Source organism: Arvicanthis niloticus, chromosome 1 (assembly GCF_011762505.2).
Source record: "Arvicanthis niloticus isolate mArvNil1 chromosome 1, mArvNil1.pat.X, whole genome shotgun sequence".
NCBI lineage: Eukaryota > Metazoa > Chordata > Mammalia > Rodentia > Muridae > Arvicanthis > Arvicanthis niloticus.
The window spans coordinates 59,043,476-59,060,456 of NC_047658.1; the positions used below are offsets into that span (position 1 = coordinate 59,043,476).

At 37.1% G+C, this 16,981-nt stretch overlaps 1 long non-coding RNA gene across 11 annotated transcripts in view; it reads right to left on the bottom strand.

Annotated features, from left to right (window-relative positions):
* The window catches only part of LOC143442906 (uncharacterized), a 139,810-nt gene that overhangs the window by 15,235 nt on the left and 107,594 nt on the right, over nt 1-16,981 (bottom strand). For all 11 annotated transcript variants that reach the window (XR_013111521.1, XR_013111530.1, XR_013111519.1 and 8 more), the window contains one exon: nt 11,387-11,550. This is a non-coding gene — a long non-coding RNA (uncharacterized LOC143442906). The remainder of the gene's footprint in view (nt 1-11,386; nt 11,551-16,981) is intronic.

The following is a 16,981-nucleotide window of genomic DNA, read 5'->3' on the forward strand; positions in this document are numbered from 1 at the left end:
TTCCACCAAGACTGACTTCAACTTCTAAACAAGGTCCAATTGAATGTGAGTTTAGGGAGTTGAGTGTGTAATTAGCTACTGCAAGTCAGTACTAATTAGCCTCAATGGGTCTCTTTTTATAGGTATTGACAAAAGCTTCCATGTGTGGTCTGTCCTCAACTATAAATTTGCTAAATAGAAAGATTCTCCCCCAAATCGAAAGCCAGCAGGATGCATCAAATTGCAGATAAGGTGTTCTACCTTGTCAATGACATCCAGTGCACTTCACCACTGCATCCCACCTACATTTATCTGTGTCTCTGAAAAGCACTCCACATTAGGAAGTAGAATGTCTGTGCAGCTCTTCACCCACACACCTTCTGAATAAAGACTCAGAGGGCCTGCTGACAGAAACATTTTCCCTGCAGTCACAAAATAAAATCAACCTCTTAGGTGGATCATAGTTAAATCAGTAAGTAGTGGAGCTTTAAGGTATCTCAGAAGCTGTAGAAACATGACCCGAGTTTAAGAAGAACACAAAAGCCAAGCTCTTCTTGTTTTGCATATTTATTCAAAGATATTAAAGAAGGAAATTTGGCTCCTTCCTGTAGAGTTTAATTCTCTTATAACCTGTAAATGACACTGAGACCTTTTGCTTGTCCAGTACATTTTTATTAAATGTATCTTTCAGAGCAATGCATGTATGGGTTCATGGAGGAATAATTCAAAATAAAAATAAACTTCCTGTGCATAGTCAACATCAACTTGTGAAGCACTAAATTTAAATGGGTATTTAGATGTGCAGGACTTTTCAGAGCCTTTATTCTAAGTTTAGTGTTATACTGCTGACTTTCTTTCTGCTGTTGTGATAAAATACCCTGAAAAAAGATAGGAAAGAAATTGAGCTTACACTTCCATAGGAGGTATGGTCATGAAGGTATGGAAACAAGAACACGGGGTTAGTATATCAGTCAGAGAGCAGACTGTTAAATTTCATCTGTACTCAGGAAGGAGACAGAGAACAGGAACAGGGACTGAGCTATAAAACTTCACAGATGCCCCCATCCCAGCCAACAAATTTCTCCAATCAGTGCTCTACCTCTTTAAGAGTCAGAACCTTCTTACAGGGCACTACCCACTGAGGCTCAGGTGTATAAATTCATGAGCCTCTGGGGTTAGTTCTTTGTCAAACCACAACATATGTCAATGTGCAAAGTACTTCAGGTGTGTTAACTCATTTTCATCTAATTTGTATGATAATAGTTATGATACCTAATTAAATGGTTTTAAAGATGAAGCATATAAGTTAATTTTAATTTTGAGGATCACATAATTTAGATAATTTAACAGGGACCATGAGTCCAATGAGCAATGAACCCAAACTTCCTGAAGTCCAGAGCCTGTGCTCTTACACACTGTCTCATCTTCTCCAAAAATGGTGGCTCCCTGGCAATGGGACAGAGTATTCACTAGTTCCTGGATATGCTTGAGGATTAACATACTTCTGTAGAGTCTTTTTGTTATGCCAGCATTCAATAAATGTTTCCTATGTCCCACATCATGACATCATGACACTGCTTTGTGGGAATATAGAACAAAATCAACTACAGGAAATACAATTGAGTGATTTTAAGTTGTGGGATCAATATATATGAAATATATGAAAATGAATAATATAGGAACTCAGTCTAAGTTTATGACTAAAGAGTATTACTTATCACCTGGGAAAATTCATATCTGTTGTGGAAGCACAACAGACCATAAGTATAAGCTTAGATTCATCACTTCATTTCACTTTCATTTCATTTCAGTCTGATCACAGAAAAGTGTCTTGTAGCCTCTTAGTGATGGAGTCAATCTGCTGTAAGCATCTTGGACTCCTTACGTGCCTTGCTATGGAGCTTATTCTATGAAAAAGACCATTGAAACACTTCTCAGGTTTATGTGGAATTGGCAATTCTGAAAAATGATCAGTAGACTTAATGCACCTATCCTGTGATATGATTTCTTCAACTCAAAACCAAAATGTTTCATGCTTATTACAAAGGCAATATACAAGTCAGTATAACGTGAGCTATTGTCCTGTCATAAGGAGACTTCATTATGTACAGATATACTCCTTCTGTATGTAGGTAAGTTTATTGCTTTAATTGTGAGAAATTTGGAATTGGTTAAATATTCATTTTGCACCTATTATGATATTAAATGTTTTGTTTTGTCTTCTGTTGATGCAGTGTGCAGCTATTGACTGTCATCTACTGAATCATCCTTGCATGCCAGGATGAACTCTATTTAATGAAATTGTGTCATGCCATCAATGTACCATTGGATTTGGTTATCTAATACTGTGTTGGGGATTTTTAGTTAGGTTCCTCGAGGATATTAGTGTAGATTATATTGATGTTTCCATGTTCATTTTGATAATGGAGTAATGTTGGTCTCATGGACTGTATTTAGAAAAAATGTATTTCACTTTAATTTTTTTTAATAATATGAAGAGAATGTATACCACTTATTGGATTCACTTTCTAAGTGTGATTTAATACTAACAGCAACTTCTGGTTCTGCCTTTCTGGAATACTCATTAACATATGTTCCAATGCAAATCACCTGTGCATTGCTAAAGTGAAAATTTGGTTAACTCTGGTGGAATCCAGGGCACGAACTTTATCTGTCTCTTCAGTTAATCCTACGCATAACCCAAAGTGGCGGTCCATGGTCCATGTACTACTGTTCTGCTTTCTTTCCTCTATGCAAGCACAGAGAATGGATGATGCACAGCCCAGAACCTAGAAAAGGCCACAATCAAGGAGCTTGCACACACAGCTTCTAGTTGAAGTTACATACAATGTCAATGTCTTTCCCCACCTATGAAGTATCTAAACTTGACAAAAATTTGCAGAACTGACTTGCCTTTTGTTGTGATGTGAGTCTACTTGGGAACACACTTTTTGTTTCCCAATTGCTTAGCTCTTTTTTATCAAAGACATTGCTTTTTGTGAATACCTGGTGGAAAACAGTACTGTTTCAGTGACATATCACTGACTGGGACTTAAGATGCCATAAAATCGTTGCTTTTCTGTGAAAGGGACTGAAAAAAAGCAATGTAAGAGAACAATTATATTCTGTACTTCAAAGTTTCTCACTATTCTACCAAATTTAGGCAGTAACGAGTGCTCCCCTCTGAGAGTCACCTAATACAGTTTCACCCTATTTAAGTGCTGTGGTACTGCTCAACACACCTAGATGCAAGAGAACTTCAGAAGCCAGCAAGCTAGTCTCTGACAGTAGCTCAGATGCTAATCGAAGATGCAAGACTGCTAGGTTAGAGATGAAATGTCTTATTACACAGTAGAAAATCACTAGCATTGGTATCAACAGAGCTATGGGGCTCTAGAAACCCTGAACCACAGGAAAATTATAAGGACCAGGCTTGATCTGCATGCCCTTTGGGGTACACAAGAGAGGAGCCCTGCTTTAAAGGGCTCTTTAAAGCCCTTTCCACAGTCCCTTGTCCTTGAAAATTATAAAGAATCCCAATAATATGGGTAATATTAAATTGCTGAAAAAAGTCTCAAGTTCTCAACTGCAATAGCCAGTTCTATTATCTGGGTTTTTTTATTGGATAATTTATTTAGCTACATTTCAGATGTTATCTCCTTTCCCCATTCCTTGCCGCCAGAAACCCCTTATTCTATCCCCCTTCCTCCTACTTCTATAAGGGTGTGCCCTGACCTATTTATTCACCCACTCCCACCTCCCCACCCACGAATCTTAGGCTAGAACAAGAAAGTAGGCTTCAAACATAAAAATGACTTTGGGCTAGGACAGGGAAGTAGGTTCAGATAGTTTGGTCATCCTGATAAACCCTTAGAAACAGTGATCACAGGAGTGTTCATGGAACTTTGTTTATTGCCTTGCTTGTTCCTTGACTATTTGCATCTATTTTATTGCTAGTTCCTTAACCGAGAACTGACCTTAATACTTGCATGTAATTAAAATGATATAAAAGCAAAAAGGAGGAGGGGGTATGGGATAGGGGGTTTCTAGGGAGGGGAAAAGAGGAAATGGGATGACATCTGAAATGTAAATAAATAAAATATCAAATTAAAAAAAAGAGGAGCCCTGTTGTTATGTTCTAACAAGCATCATCTTGGTTTGAGAGTGGAAGGAAAGGACATCACAGTGCATCACAGTACATGTCTGTGACATACATTCACTGTGAGTTACTAGACATGAGACTATGGGTCAGTTACTTCTCTCTCTGGACCTCAGTTTCTATAAAATGGAGATAAGCACAGGCCTGTGCCCATGCAACCCACTAAAAACAAAGGAACAAACAAACCTCTAGCTCCTTAATTCCCATCTTCCTGCCCAGAAAAGCTCAAAACTTATTAAAAAAAAAATATTCAGAGTAGGGTGTCTACAAAGCAACCCACATTTACTATTTTAAAATCAATTGCCTTCATTAACATATGCTTCTTCTGTTATCCTGCTAAAAAAGGCTTCTGTTGACCAGGGTCACGTAAGATAAGAGCATCAAATCCTATCTTTGTATATTTAGAAAGTATTAACCATCATTCTCAGACAATCACAGCAGTTTCTACACATCATGCCTTCATGAAATTGTATCATCATTTAATGTAGGTGGGCCTCAACTGGATATAATGGGACGGGGGCAGTGTTTAAATGTGACATAGTCATTTTGTTGTTGTTGTTGTTCCTCTAAAAATGGAGAATGATTCCTGCTACCCAGAGCTACAAGCCCAAGTGATCGTGGCAGCAGTGAGGTGGTAACTATAGACCTGCTGTCACTGCTTTTCTGACCCCCGTGGATCCTGCACCCCTGTGTTATCATCTCTCTCCATGAGTCACTATCACTTTTACTCAGGCTCCTTCCTAAATGATGCTCTGCTCAGCTGTCAGAAAAGAACCCAGAATTCCTCCTGATGAAAGTAGAGGTGACTGGCTACTCTGAATACACTACCCAGCATGAGAGTATTCATGGTCTGACAAAAAACTTACTTCTTACACTAGAAGAAAATCCTTGCTCTGGGATTTTCAGCATGGGGGTAGGGACTGACATTTAACTATCTCAGCTTCTTGAGCCAACCCATATCTAAGCCAAGCTTTAGAGTCTTATTACTCAAAACTAAATTAAGCCAGACATCAAGTCCCAAAGCAGTGAAATTAAGTACACAATGCTTTGTAAGGGTCCATGATTCACTGAAAAATAATACCCTGGACTCAAATAGTATGTAAACACAAACAGTGTTTCTTTCTGTAGTAGGTCCATCATGCTAGGGTCTCCCCTTAGCAAAATAGATACCCAAGTGAGCTTGCAGACCTAATTTAAAGCACATTAGGGAATTCCAGGTTAAGTGACCTCTATGGTAATCTTTCTGGTCCATTTTCTAAGGATATTTCGTTACTGGACTGTGTGTGTGAGGGGTGGGGGGGACTAGAAAATTGCTGGGGAGGTCTGGAAACTGCTGCTGACCCATTGTCCTTGCCTCTGGCTAGGTGGTGGGGCAGCTTCTGAGGCCTGGACTTGACTGGAATTGCCCAGTTCTTAGAAACAGAGATTTAGGCCTAGTCTCCTTAACAGCCAATTTGAAGCTTGTCATGGAATTGGCCTAGCCTTCTCACTTTAAGTAAACATCATATGCCTCTCTTCCCAGAAGAAGCTACTATGGAGAAGTAACCTGGAGGATCTTTGGGAAGTCAATTGAAAGTGTTCACTTCTCAGCTGGTTAGCAGTGCTGCAGACAACAAGAGCGGAGCAAGTGTCCAGTCAGCCAAGCAGGTGGCAAATAGCTTTCTACAGCTGGTCACAGAAACACCAACCCACAGTGTAATCACATTTATTGCTTCCAAAACAGAAGTCATCTCTACAGTTAAACTCAGTGGTCCTTAAATAGTGATTGTGTAGCTTGAATCAAAGCAGCCTGGTTACATCTTTTCCTTCACTGGCTTTTTTATTGCCTCTAACAGTTAGGCATGCTTTACTTAGCATAGATCTGCAACTAAAACATTATGGTCCATGTTAGCTATTTAAAAGCTCTAAAGTGAAAGAAAAAGAAAAAAAAATAGCAAGCAATGTAGGGGCGATGCCACAGCTCTCAACTTGTGGACTGAAGACACAAACAGCTGCCGAGTAGTAAGGCACATAATCCAGTTATGTCACAACAACCACAGCCACAGCTGCTTATATGTTTTGCACACATTCCTGACATACAAGTGATGGTTTAAGTGCTCTTATTTTCTATACTGATTACAACATGGCAAGATAGCATTTTACATGAAAAATGACCTTTGTTTCTGATGCCATGGGTAGCCACTAACAACACAGTAGCTGCAAAATAAACTATATGAGCAAAAGGTAGCACAAGTGGACTGGGTCTATTTCGTTGATCAGTTCTACAGCCCTGTGGAACTCATTATTGGGAAGAGAGCTGATAATGGTGAACAGAGGGCAGAATAAGAAAAATTACTGAACAAAACAGAGATGTGGGATGGTCATTTGTAAGTGATTTCATGAGAACACAGGGAATGCATGTACAGCCATCTGCCATCTATGTGGTCAGAACTGTTGTATGGTTGGGGATAATCTGGGTATTTAGAGCAGCTGTGGGGTGAGATGATTACTTGAACTACTTCATTCTCACTGGCCGTGCTCACACAATGCGTTCTTCCTGCTTTTTGAGCATCATTAACTCTAAACGAGAATAGCTTATAAACACGGTGTCCCTAGAATAACATTGTATCAAAACCCAAAGCACTCAGTTCATCTGGACTTTGAAATGAGTGTGGGTTAGAGCTATACACTAGAAAGTAACTATATTTGGACTATATCTCAAACCCATAGAATTTTGGGCAAAAGTGATTCTATATGAAAAATTTTCTTTCCAACAGTAACTTTAGACAGCAACAAAAAAAAAATAAAAATGTCAACCTGTTCAAGCAGTTCTAATTTAAAAGATGGTATTTCATTTTATTCATTAATTCACAACCTGGGGTTGCCAGGAAACCGAGTTCAGTAGAAAACAAGGTTATTGGTTGACAAATAAGGGACATCCAACTCCATTTTTCATAGATGCCTTAGGCTCCACTTCATCAAAGAAATTTTCATCCTAGACAGGAAACAAATGGAGCATTCATGTCTGCCAAAAGCCACAGTGAACCACAGCAAAGATGCAGATTATGACATTTCCGTCCCTGGAACAAGGGGGATGGTCTGGGTGGGGGAAGTTTACATATCTTATGGCATTTGTGGTTGTAGGCACATGTTCTTTTATAATACCTAAAGCAAAGAATGCTTAATATATTTGAAGCACATTGCAAGAGAAGCAGTATCAAATTACTTTAAATAGCTTAAGACAACTTGGCACTATGCCCACACTTAATATTGTGTCTTTACCACCAGACAAAAAGGTCAAAAGGCATTTGTGGAATAAATTAATGGCCTCTCAAATAAGATCCCAAAGCCAGTCTAAGCCTTGAGTTGCCTTTTTTTGTACTTCACCATAAACAAACTAGCAAACAAACAAAATGTTACTTTGTTCATAAAGTACAAATGTAGGAAAGTTGAATACTCTCTTCAGTCACAATGACAGTACAATTCTAAAAGATGAATTCTTTGTAACGATGTTTTGTTACTGTACATTTTTCAAATATGTGGATTTAAAACGTAAGGCCAAAGCACATGTCTCAAGGCTAAACTGAGAATATAAAAGTTGCTTAAAGCATCAGAACACTGAAAAGCGTGAAAATGTAGGATGACTTTTGCTATTTCAATTTTGTTTTAAAATTTTCCCATGAAACTAAAGCCAATAATGAAAGGGCAGTGTAGGAGAGCCAGCTTCAAATAGCAAAGATTATAATGGATGTAGGAAAAGCAAGACAGACACTGTGCCACACATGTGCCTGCTCATAGTTCAACCAGTGCCCTCTGCACTGTACTGTTTATGGTCTTCACCTCCCCATGAGATTGCCATATGTGGTGAGGATGGCATTTTCTTAGTCTATGCAACTGTGCCCTACTCTGGGTCTAGCAAGGGCCCACTGCCCCTTGAGTATTTTGGGGATTTTACTAAATTCATGTTGTACATCAGTAAATGTTTTAAAGGAATCTCACCTAAATCACATCAGTTTGATGTGTTTGAAACAAGCCTAGTATCTCCTGCTTTTCATTTTTTCCTGTTTTATAGGTACCATAAAGACACAAATGACAAAAGCTGGCAGCCCCAAGGCAGAAAGGATTAAGACAAATAATAAGCAGTAATTCCAGAAGTTTTTGCTATGACCTCATCAGGGAGCCTTCAACCAATTCTCCTTTATTGTCAGGAAGGCTTTAAGCTAAAAGAGCCACCTTCAAGGTCATACTTCTCATTGAATTTTTGCCTTAAATATCAGATCCTAATAAAATCTTAGCTGAAGTAATTTAAATTTTGACAGCAAGCATCTTCCTGTCTTTACTCCAGCCATGCACCATCTGATCATTCCCATCAATATAAGTACTATTTTTATATCTACATTCTTTCCTGTGTGTACATTATTTTAACAAAGATATTTCTGTAAGACCCAGAACTCTAAAACTTCCAGAAGAACACAGAGCAAAAAGACATATCAAGTTAAAGGAAAGAACTTTTCATAAATGATTCTAATATTCCAGGAAACTGACAAATGGGATTGCATGAAATTAAAGGTTTCTATATAACAGAAGAGACAGTTAATAGAGTGAAGAACCATCCTACAGACTGGGGGGAAATATCCTGGCTATGCATCCAACAAGGTATTAGCTTATAAAATCCATGAAGAAGTCTAAAAACTAAACACCAAAATAAAAGCTGAATCAGCTAACCAATAAATAAACTAATAAATTTAATAGGCATTTGAAAAAGTGTCCAACATCTTTAGCCATCAAGGATACACAAATTTAAATTGTTCTGAGCGTCCCTGTCACTTTATTCAGAGTGGCTAGCATCACAAAAACAAAGAACAAGAAATGCTGGGAGGATGTAGAGACAGACGCATCCTTGGACACTGTTGTTTGGAATGTAAACTGGAGCAACCCCTCTGTAACTCAGTGTAGCATCCTCAAAATTCTAAAAGTAGAATCACCATAAGATCCAAATATGCCTACCTGAGTATTTACCCAAAGGAATCTAATTTAGCATATTACAGAGATTGTAGCACATCTATGTTATTGCTTCATTATTTATATTAGTCAAGATATCTAAACAACCTAGAGATCATCCATCAACAGAAGAATGGATTAAATGTGACAAATAGGCACAATGAAATTTTATTCAGCTTTAAAAGAAAAACAGTAACACTTGCAAGAATGTGAATGGAAATTGAAAAAAGCCAGACTAAAAAAAAAAAAAAAAAAAAAAAAGAACCTGAACATTATGTATAACATTCTCTTGAAGGCAGAATATATTTAAATTCGTGTGTGTGTGTGTGTGAAGATTGGATAGATAGATAGATATTATATGGCATAGAAGTAGAAATGTGACTATGAGGAGGAAGGACAAGGTCAAAGGAGGGGCAAAAACAGAGAACAATGTCATGTCCTAGTTATGAAATATAAGGAAGGGCTTTTGAAGCACAGAAAAAGACAAGTAAGGGTGAGAGGAATGACACAAGAGAGTGTGTTACATAAGAATAAATATAATAAGATGTTGATTTAGATATTTAATGAATGCCTTTGGATGGACCTATTATGTGGCAGCAGCTCTGCTTAGCTCAGGCCACCATTCGCCTTGGCCCGAAGCCAAGCACTCCACAGCTGGAAGCGGCCAGAGGCTACATGCGTACCACAGCTAGGAACACCAGCCAGAAACACCGGCCTTGCCACCCACAAGACGCCAGCATGGGAGATGGATCTGCCAATATTCTATGCTATTTCCACAAGGCTGGGCTGAGCCCAGACCATTCCACCATCCACATGGGCTAGTATGAATGAGACTCTAATGCTTAAAGATTAATCAAAAGCTTTATATATTTGGTAATGTTCAATAACAAGATGCCCACACAATCAGAGGGCATCTTGGGTATTGTAACCCAATACCCAACCTAGATATACCGACTACCTTTGACTGCTAGAGACAGGCATACATCCACTTCCAAGTTCCCCTCTCTTTCTCCCTTCTCTCCCCTAGCTCCTCCTCTTCCTTCTCCTCTTTCTCTTCTTACTCCTCCTCTTCCTCTCCTTACTCCTCCCACCTTAGCTCCTCCCAACTTGTGAGAAAAAATATGCCACTGCAATGATATGTGTCTGACTGACTTCCATTTTTTTTCACATGCAGCCTATATCTTTACTACATCAAGGATTTTTCTGGAGACTCAGTTTGCTCATGCTGAGCTATTTCACCAATTTTGTCATATTCTAAGAAACTAGGTGGATGAAGCTGTGTGTCTTTGAGACTCGGCTTTTCTTGAAATAGAGTTTATCACACAGTAATTATTAGAAATTTATATTTCTTCAAATTTTAACGTTTACATTTTCATGCTCAGTATATTTAGGATGTGGAAAATATAAAAAAAATGAAAATCAGAACATAAATATTGACATTATAGAGGCTTTAACATATGATAATATAAATGGTTTAATATAACAGAATATTTGTAATATTAAAAACCCATATAATTATATACACATATAAGTAAGCAATAACTTTTTTAAAAGAAAGAAACCACTCATGTAAGTGAGTCAACACAAAACCTGGTTGAAATTTTTGCATATACTTCTTAATGAGTTATAAAATTTTAAAGGTATGACACTGTAATTAAGGGTTAAAAGAAGACAAATACAAAAGCAACTTGGTAGTTTCCAATAGAAGATTATAGTCAGTCCCCAATCCACCTATCATAACCACTTCCCTATATGAAGCTTCTCTTTTATTCAATTCCAAGAATTCATACACCACTCTCTTACTTTCTTTTACTCCTTACCTGGTTTTTAGTAGTCTTGAATGTGTGTTCTCTTCTTTCTGTCTATCTATCACTCAGTTTGCCAAACTTAGTCCAAGTATTTAATCTCCTCTGTAGCTCGTTTTACTTGCAGTATTGCGGCATTGTATTTTTCCTCTACAGAACTAACCCACATACTTTTACACAAATATTTACTTGTATAGCTAGTCATATCTCTAGTCTAGTGGCCTCTGATCTCTGACTCTGTACCTACTCCAGCCATGGTTTTCCCTGTATCAGTTCATTACAATGCAATTTTTTTTGACTTGCTATAACATAAATATGAGAAATCCTTGACTTTCCAGTTTTTATATTCATCATCCATATCCATCTCATTAGAAAATGCCACCAGTTTTAATTTCGAACTAGTCCAGAATAAAACTTTTTACATATTCCACACATTATAATCTAATTTACTGTTATCTCTCACCTGAACTTTGTCAGTACTTCCTATGCTAGCTGCTTCTTTCCACTTATGGATAATTGCCACACAGCAGTCAGTGACCTTCTCAAAATGTAAGCCAGGGATTGAGTGAAGTGGCACACTTCTTTGTGCTGATGAAGCAAGTAGATCTAGAGATCCAAGCCAATATCCTGTAGAAATAAAATAAAATAACACATAAATCAGATCATTTCTTCCTTGGTTCAGAAGATCCACAACCAAATGCCAAATCAAAGAGAGTGCAATACTCACAAGCCCCTAATCAATGCAATCTTTAACACATCCCTGTCTGTAATCTCCCCTCAAACTGTCTCTTGGTCTTCCTTTATGGAGATACACATTGCACAGCTCACCTGAGAGCTTTTTCTTCTGAATCTCCTGTGCACCTAAGTCATTCCTTCTGTGTATCCTGTACTTTCCCCCTTACCCCTTCCAATCTTTTCCCTGATGCCCACTTTTCACTGAGACCACCCTCATTATACCGACCAGGACTATCCTCCTACCACCCACATACATCAGACCCTTTGCCTTTGCTTGCTCCATTTTCTCCACATTATATGTTGCCACAACATTTTATATTACTTGTTTATCATGATCTATCTTTTTCCCATAAAAAGATAAACTAAGTCAGGGTATTTTGTCTGCTTTGTTTATTGTTTATTGCATATTCTTTTCTGCTTTCAGAGACAGACTAAGGAGTATTCAATTCATAAATATAGTAGAAGTTCAATGACTATCTGTTGATTGAATAACTGAACTGGTTATTAATTCATTGCCAAGAGGGAACGTTTGCAGATAAAGATGAGTTTTTGTGTATTTCTTAGTTTTTTTCTCTATTGCTGTGATAAATAGCATGCTCAAAAGCATCTTGGGGAGAAAGGAGTTTATTTGGCTTATACATCCCTATCATAGTCTAACACTGAGGGAAGCCAAAGAAGGACATCAAGCAAGGTAGGAACCTGGACCTAGACCGAAGTATAGGGCATGAAGAAACACTACTCCTCTCTTCTCTCTCTCTCTCTCTCTCTCTCTCTCTCTCTCTCTCTCTCTCTCTCTCTCTCTTGTTCATCCTGCTCTCCTCTCCCATACAGCCCAGATAGTATGCCCATGGTGATACTGCCCAGAGTGGACAAGGCCCTCTTACATTAATCATTGATCAAGTAATTGCTCCCAGAGAATGACTTACAGAAAAATCAGTTGGAAGCATTTCATCAATTGACATTCTCCTCTGAAAACTCAGTTTGCACCACACTGACAAAAAAACCTATCACTACATTATCCTTGAGGTTATTAAATAAGCAAAATCAATTTCAAGTGTAATGTAGTGGGGGTTGTTTGTTTGTTTGTTTATTCGCTTGCTTGTTTACTTGGATTTTCTTTTAAGACATCAAATGAATGTGAATATTTTGCTACTAAGAACTAAGATCCAGTAGAATAAGAAGGACACCGCCAGTAATGAAAATCACAGTATTGCACAGGGGAAGAAACCTGGAGATGCATCCTCCCAGGAGAGAAGAAAACAATAAACATCCTTACTGTTTTTGAAACACTTAGTCCCAGAACTTGCTATATAGTACAGTTACTGTTGTTAACAGTCATAACCTAGATATGCTTGCTTCTGAATGTAATGAAATAATAAGAAATAAATTTACTCCCCCATCATTAGAAAGATAAATGAATAAGTATATTGTATAAAGCATCAGACATTGAATAAAAAGCTTATCAGGACCTTTTTGCCTGAGATCTAGAAACCAGGTAGATAAACCTTGTGGCAATATCATTTACTATTGAGAGAGAGCCTGCAGCATGTATCACAGAAGCCTATAAACTAAGCAGCTCTACCGCCTTCCTGAGTTGAGAAGCTATCAAGGGGTTCAGCAGTCAGAAGACCAAGGTACAGAGAACTGGCATCACAGAACAGAGAGAGTTTCAGGAAGAACTCTGGCAGTCTGTAGACAGAACAGTTCAGGAAGGTCACAAACACAAGGAGAGCACTGAGAAAAGTATCACCTCAGGAAAGGGCAAACTTCTAAATTAAGAGGAGAGAAAATCTGCAGAGTCATCTAGATTTTACTGTCTTCAGGAAGGAATAATATTAAATTCAAGCTACAGCCTAAGAAAATTCCATTATTCTTGGTATGAAGACAACTACTGATTGTAAGAGTAAATTATTAGGAAGATAGAGGAAGACTGGCCGCCGGAGGTTAGGGTGGGGGGTATGATGGATCCACGGGACTGTCAGCAGACAACCTGAGAATCTGATAATTACTTTGGTTCATAACTACAGATAAAGTTAACAATGCCAACTGGAAAATATTTGGGAGTTATAAGGAAAATTAATATGGGGAAACATGCACATTGTTCACCAGCAAAGTCACAAACCATTATGTAGTTCTCAATTTCAAACAGGCAAAACTAAACATACCTGTTTTTCATTATCTTTATCTGTTACTTTTAAGAAATGAACTGATGGTTTTCAGGCCACTGAACAATATAGGCAAAAATATAGAACTCAAAGGACACAAAAAATTCTACTGTATGCATAACAGTTGGTGATAGCCAGTCCTTAGCTATGGCAATTGATGCAATCAAATGAGGATTTTTAATTTTGCCAGAAACATACATGTACTTTCCCCCTCAACCGATGGAAAAATCAAAGTATACTTGAAAGTTTTTATCTTAAAGCAATCAATGCCAGAGAGCATAGAATTCTCTCTCTCTCTCTCTCTCATTTTTTTTTTTTCAGATTTCTCTGTTGAGATCTCATAAAACAGTTCTGTTTAGTACTTTCTTGCCCAAAGGCAGAGAAACTGATTGGCTTTCCAGAAGTTCTTCCATCTGTGACTGAAGCAAAATAGATAGAACACAAACAATTAAAATCAGACACAGAAATACAGCTGGGATAGAGTCATAACTCTAAGAAAATAAATTAAAGGAGGAATATGCTTTTAAAAGATTGATTGTATTGAAGGAAATATCTATCACATATAAGGACAACAAGACCTCCATGGAAATAAACATTGAATGAATTACAACAGCTAAATAATAAATAATTCCATGGTGTTATATTTCAAATGTTTGCACATTGTAGATAATGTTTATGGAGAAAAAAAACCAATTTTCCCTCAAACAAATTTCAACTGGTAAGCTCTTCATTAGCAATGTAAAAAAGTAAACAACTCTACTATAGTTTACATACTTATTAATGATGTAAAATTTTAAATCCAGTTGTTTTATTGTACAACTTCACAAGAGAGACAGCAATAGGAGAATCCTTGTGTTGAAGACAAAACTCTGTTTAAAACACAGCAATGGGAAGTGTCTGAGGGAGAAACAGCTAGAGTCCTGAGTTAACAAGAGCCAAGTTCATAACTGAGCCCGTTTTTCCTCACAGGGCACATGAGTACAGCATTGCCAGACTTTTGCTTTAGAAATGTTGTTTTGTTTTGTTTTGTTTTGTTTTGTTTTGTTTTGTTTTGTTTTCATAAATCCCTAGGACCCACAGCAGTTCCAGATGCTAAGGAATTATTCATGTGCCATTGTTATTGACTAGGTTAATTGATTTCTCTGTTAGAAATAAACTTCATAGCAATTGTGTGACAATACAATAGAAAGTATTTTTGTCTGAGTGATGCTCCCATTAAATATAAGACGTAGGTATTATAATTATTTTGCTAGCACAAACAAAAAAAAACAAAACCCAAATGTTTCCAGCAACTAAAATGTTATTTTCATAACACAAGACATAAATACTGATGCTGATGCTTAAATATGTATCTCTCAGTTCAAATTCCTAGTGTCCTGAAGAGCAATTATATGATTATTCTTAATTGCATTAATAAAGTTTTTATTCTGCACCATACACACCCCAAAGTAAACATGTGCTGTTGATAGTGATCTCAGGTACATTATACAACTCAGTTGTGATTGATGCCATATCTATGCTCTAAACTAGGAGATTCCTATAAAGAGCAGCATGTACCATGCCTATGTCTAGAATCTGTTTTCAGATCAATAAAGTAGCAGAGTTTCATGTGCATCACAATTAAAGAACAGAAAGTCTTATCTAAAGGTAGATAAGTCATTATCAATGTCTTGAGTGAAGACAAATCTTCTCAGGAACCACTGTGGCTAAGCCAAAGAAAACAGATTTTTCCCACAATAAAGATTTTCCCACAATAATCCAAAAAATCTATTGTTAACTATTAGATTGGAAAACTGAGCCAGCCATAGTAGATAAGTAAAAAAAAAAAAAAAAAAAAAAAAAAAAACAACCCTCTGGTAAAAAGTCAAGAACTTAACAGGCATAAGGATTGAATTCTACTGAGTATTGATTGATATGAGAAGTCTAAAAGTAGAAATACATGAAATATCAAAATGTATTGAATTTTTATTTTATTAGCATGCATTAGCTGTACAAAATAATATATTTAATTATTAGTTTTCATATGTGCATATAGCATCATACACTGTTTAAAACACTAGGTTATGTACATAAAAGGAAGCATTTAATATTTGTAAATTAATCCAGGCACTATGAAAATTAGTATGGAGGTGCTCATTAAATATTAAACATTTAAAATAGAACTAATATGATTCTGCTACCTCACTTCTGGATACATACCTAAAGAAATCAAGTCAGAGAAGACATTAGCAGCATATGCATGTTCACTGTGGCACCATTAACCACAGCCACTTTGGAGAATCAGCATCAGCAATCATCAGTGGCAGATGATGAGTAAGAGAAACAGGGCATAAACAAGCAGGGCAGCCTAATGCAGCTGCAAAGAAGAATGAAACTAACTCATTTCTAGAAAAATGCACAGAACTGGAGTTTATTGTGCTGAGAAAAATCAATAAGACTCAGAAACACAAATTAAACTTTAAAAATTATGTATATGAGAATCTTCCTGAATGTGTGGATGTACACCATATGCTGCCTTCAGCAACTAGAATACAAAGAAGCATGTTACAGGCCCTGGAACTGGAGTTATGGACAGCTGTGAGTCACTACATGGGAACCACTTGCTAGGAAACAACCCAGGTCCTCTGTATGAACAGACAACACTTTTATCTGCTAACCCATCACTCCACTCTTGACAAATATAAAATTTTCAATAAGTCCTTCTGTGTTCTGATATATAAAGCAAAGCAGAAAAAAGTTTATTTCACTAGCCAGAATCTAAATATATATTTATTTAGACATTTTGTTGATTTTCTTCTTAATTGTGGCTAACTGCTTGAAACAATCACCAGAGGTTTGTTTTCTTGACTTTCTTATGTCTATAAAAGGAAACTGAGAAAGATATGTAATAATATTGGGTTAAAAGAAATAAGGCTTGCTCAGCCAAACAACAAATAGGTGAAGATTAGTTACTTCGTCCTCATCATTTTATAAAAACTTTAAGCAGGAAATGCTATTGGTGTTGTGAGGAATAATTGTAGTGGATAGAAATGAAGCCAGAGTATGAAAGGAATTCTAAGCCTGGAGCATGCAACCTGGCCAGCAAGGCAAGGCACAAAAGCCAAGTAGGAAATGTCCTTCCAAGAGAAACTAAAGGAAATATTGAGTATCCAAACAAC